Source organism: Rhipicephalus sanguineus, unplaced genomic scaffold (genome assembly GCF_013339695.2).
Source record: "Rhipicephalus sanguineus isolate Rsan-2018 unplaced genomic scaffold, BIME_Rsan_1.4 Seq106, whole genome shotgun sequence".
Taxonomy (NCBI): domain Eukaryota; kingdom Metazoa; phylum Arthropoda; class Arachnida; order Ixodida; family Ixodidae; genus Rhipicephalus; species Rhipicephalus sanguineus.
This window is the reverse complement of record NW_023614249.1, coordinates 36,413-40,001: the sequence shown is the minus strand read 5'-3', so window position 1 is coordinate 40,001 and position 3,589 is coordinate 36,413. Positions and strand designations below refer to the sequence as shown.

The 3,589-nt window shown below is 48.0% G+C and overlaps 9 non-coding genes across 9 annotated transcripts; all 9 read right to left on the bottom strand.

Moving 5' to 3' along the window:
* Nucleotides 1-260: 260 nt before the first annotated feature.
* Nucleotides 261-334, bottom strand: Trnai-aau (transfer RNA isoleucine (anticodon AAU)). Its single transcript has one exon. It is a non-coding gene; the product is annotated as a tRNA-Ile (tRNA).
* A 225-nt stretch (nt 335-559) lies between these two features.
* Nucleotides 560-633, bottom strand: Trnai-aau (transfer RNA isoleucine (anticodon AAU)). The gene has a single exon. It is a non-coding gene; the product is annotated as a tRNA-Ile (tRNA).
* Nucleotides 634-858: 225 nt separating this feature from the next.
* Trnai-aau (transfer RNA isoleucine (anticodon AAU)) lies at nt 859-932 on the bottom strand. The gene has a single exon. It is a non-coding gene; the product is annotated as a tRNA-Ile (tRNA).
* Nucleotides 933-1,156: 224 nt separating this feature from the next.
* Nucleotides 1,157-1,230, bottom strand: Trnai-aau (transfer RNA isoleucine (anticodon AAU)). Its single transcript has one exon. It is a non-coding gene; the product is annotated as a tRNA-Ile (tRNA).
* A 225-nt stretch (nt 1,231-1,455) lies between these two features.
* Nucleotides 1,456-1,529, bottom strand: Trnai-aau (transfer RNA isoleucine (anticodon AAU)). The gene has a single exon. It is a non-coding gene; the product is annotated as a tRNA-Ile (tRNA).
* A 225-nt stretch (nt 1,530-1,754) lies between these two features.
* Trnai-aau (transfer RNA isoleucine (anticodon AAU)) lies at nt 1,755-1,828 on the bottom strand. The gene has a single exon. It is a non-coding gene; the product is annotated as a tRNA-Ile (tRNA).
* A 225-nt stretch (nt 1,829-2,053) lies between these two features.
* On the bottom strand, nt 2,054-2,127 carry Trnai-aau (transfer RNA isoleucine (anticodon AAU)). Its single transcript has one exon. It is a non-coding gene; the product is annotated as a tRNA-Ile (tRNA).
* A 225-nt stretch (nt 2,128-2,352) lies between these two features.
* Nucleotides 2,353-2,426, bottom strand: Trnai-aau (transfer RNA isoleucine (anticodon AAU)). Its single transcript has one exon. It is a non-coding gene; the product is annotated as a tRNA-Ile (tRNA).
* Nucleotides 2,427-2,651: 225 nt separating this feature from the next.
* Nucleotides 2,652-2,725, bottom strand: Trnai-aau (transfer RNA isoleucine (anticodon AAU)). Its single transcript has one exon. It is a non-coding gene; the product is annotated as a tRNA-Ile (tRNA).
* Nucleotides 2,726-3,589: the final 864 nt, after the last annotated feature.

The window sequence follows — 3,589 nt, the reverse complement described above, 5'->3', positions numbered from 1 at the left end:
TTAGCACGACGCTCTAACCGACTGAGCTAGCAGGCCTGTCTTTCTGCCTGTCTTTCTGTTTGTAGGGTGCTTGACAACGCACAAATCCGGCCTGCTAGTCAGTCATTTACCTTAGCAACTGCCCACTCAAGCGTACAAGCTTGCACCACAGCGACAGTTCAACAAATTGTTGTTTCTTTGCTGCTGCTAGGCCAGACCCTGTTGTGCGCTTCGCCTTAGACAAAGCGGCAAAGGGAAAGAAAAAAAACGAAAAAAAAATCTGGCCTGCGCAGGGATCGAACCTACGACCTTCGCGTTATTAGCACGACGCTCTAACCGACTGAGCTAGCAGGCCTGTCTTTCTGCCTGTCTTTCTGTTTGTAGGGTGCTTGAAAACGCACAAATCCGGCCTGCTAGTCAGTCATTTACCTTAGCAACTGCCCACTCAAGCGTACAAGCTTGCACCACAGCGACAGTTCAACAAATTGTTGTTTCTTTGCTGCTGCTAGGCCAGACCCTGTTGTGCGCTTCGCCTTAGACAATGCGGCAATGGGAAAGAAAAAAAAACGAGCAAAAAATCTGGCCTGCGCAGGGATCGAACCTACGACCTTCGCGTTATTAGCACGACGCTCTAACCGACTGAGCTAGCAGGCCTGTCTTTCTGCCTGTCTTTCTGTTTGTAGGGTGCTTGACAACGCACAAATCCGGCCTGCTAGTCAGTCATTTACCTTAGCAACTGCCCACTCAAGCGTACAAGCTTGCACCACAGCGACAGTTCAACAAATTGTTGTTTCTTTGCTGCTGCTAGGCCAGACCCTGTTGTGCGCTTCGCCTTAGACAATGCGGCAATGGGAAAGAAAAAAAAACGAGCAAAAAATCTGGCCTGCGCAGGGATCGAACCTACGACCTTCGCGTTATTAGCACGACGCTCTAACCGACTGAGCTAGCAGGCCTGTCTTTCTGCCTGTCTTTCTGTTTGTAGGGTGCTTGACAACGCACAAATCCGGCCTGCTAGTCAGTCATTTACCTTAGCAACTGCCCACTCAAGCGTACAAGCTTGCACCACAGCGACAGTTCAACAAATTGTTGTTTCTTTGCTGCTGCTAGGCCAGACCCTGTTGTGCGCTTCGCCTTAGACAAAGCGGCAAAGGGAAAGAAAAAAAACGAACAAAAAATCTGGCCTGCGCAGGGATCGAACCTACGACCTTCGCGTTATTAGCACGACGCTCTAACCGACTGAGCTAGCAGGCCTGTCTTTCTGCCTGTCTTTCTGTTTGTAGGGTGCTTGACAACGCACAAATCCGGCCTGCTAGTCAGTCATTTACCTTAGCAACTGCCCACTCAAGCGTACAAGCTTGCACCACAGCGACAGTTCAACAAATTGTTGTTTCTTTGCTGCTGCTAGGCCAGACCCTGTTGTGCGCTTCGCCTTAGACAATGCGGCAATGGGAAAGAAAAAAAAACGAGCAAAAAATCTGGCCTGCGCAGGGATCGAACCTGCGACCTTCGCGTTATTAGCACGACGCTCTAACCGACTGAGCTAGCAGGCCTGTCTTTCTGCCTGTCTTTCTGTTTGTAGGGTGCTTGAAAACGCACAAATCCGGCCTGCTAGTCAGTCATTTACCTTAGCAACTGCCCACTCAAGCGTACAAGCTTGCACCACAGCGACAGTTCAACAAATTGTTGTTTCTTTGCTGCTGCTAGGCCAGACCCTGTTGTGCGCTTCGCCTTAGACAATGCGGCAATGGGAAAGAAAAAAAAACGAGCAAAGAATCTGGCCTGCGCAGGGATCGAACCTACGACCTTCGCGTTATTAGCACGACGCTCTAACCGACTGAGCTAGCAGGCCTGTCTTTCTGCCTGTCTTTCTGTTTGTAGGGTGCTTGAAAACGCACAAATCCGGCCTGCTAGTCAGTCATTTACCTTAGCAACTGCCCACTCAAGCGTACAAGCTTGCACCACAGCGACAGTTCAACAAATTGTTGTTTCTTTGCTGCTGCTAGGCCAGACCCTGTTGTGCGCTTCGCCTTAGACAATGCGGCAATGGGAAAGAAAAAAAAACGAGCAAAAAATCTGGCCTGCTCAGGGATCGAACCTACGACCTTCGCGTTATTAGCACGACGCTCTAACCGACTGAGCTAGCAGGCCTGTCTTTCTGCCTGTCTTTCTGTTTGTAGGGTGCTTGAAAACGCACAAATCCGGCCTGCTAGTCAGTCATTTACCTTAGCAACTGCCCACTCAAGCGTACAAGCTTGCACCACAGCGACAGTTCAACAAATTGTTGTTTCTTTGCTGCTGCTAGGCCAGACCCTGTTGTGCGCTTCGCCTTAGACAATGCGGCAATGGGAAAGAAAAAAAAACGAGCAAAAAATCTGGCCTGCGCAGGGATCGAACCTACGACCTTCGCGTTATTAGCACGACGCTCTAACCGACTGAGCTAGCAGGCCTGTCTTTCTGCCTGTCTTTCTGTTTGTAGGGTGCTTGAAAACGCACAAATCCGGCCTGCTAGTCAGTCATTTACCTTAGCAACTGCCCACTCAAGCGTACAAGCTTGCACCACAGCGACAGTTCAACAAATTGTTGTTTCTTTGCTGCTGCTAGGCCAGACCCTGTTGTGCGCTTCGCCTTAGACAATGCGGCAATGGGAAAGAAAAAAAAACGAGCAAAAAATCTGGCCTGCGCAGGGATCGAACCTACGACCTTCGCGTTATTAGCACGACGCTCTAACCGACTGAGCTAGCAGGCCGTTTTTTTTTTTTCTTTAATTCATGGAAATATGACCCGTTATTGCTGTGAACCACACACTACATACTTCGTCACATTAGAATTACCTTAACATTCAGAACACCCACATTGTTGCCTACAGTAAGAGGCTGTTCAAAAGTCAGGCAAACACACACAAGCGTCCAGAAGTGCAAGCCACTCCGGAACGGGCTCAAAAGTCTCAACAACACTGCGCACTTGAGCAGCTTCTTCTCGGAAGACAGACCTTGTCGATCGTGGTGGTTCGGCGTGCCTGTCGATCATGCGACTTTTCCATAGCGAATAAAGTCCTAATAACATAAATAAATCATAGGGTGCATTATTGGTGGGGCTTTTTTTGAAAGGAAGGAACCGAATACCATGAGCTGTGATCGGAAGGTCTTTTCTGATTGTTCTCTTTAGAATGTCCCAGAAATAAAATGCGTCACGACAATGGATAAAACAATGCTCTATCGTCTCAGGTTGGGCACAGAGTCGACAATTTACAGTCCAGGGCACATATATTGCTTTTTCATTGAGCCATTTCTTCACTGGTAGAGTGGATGTGTGCAGTTTAAAGAAAAACGTTTTCGCTGCTGGCGATATGCACATCCTACGTACACGGAATAATACATCATGGCCAGGCAAAAGCAAATATGGCAGTCGGTATACAGGTTCTGGGAAAAGGCTATTCACAAGTGCAGCGGTTAGCGTTGTTCTGTCTATATTATATAATACTCTAATGTAAATCTGGTTTTCAAAAAGTTGACAGTATCAACAATTTCTTTTAAGAATCCCGACAACTGCGATTCCTTGGCAACATTTGTCGTGACATAAAGAAAAGGAAGATGGTAACTCAGACGGTTTC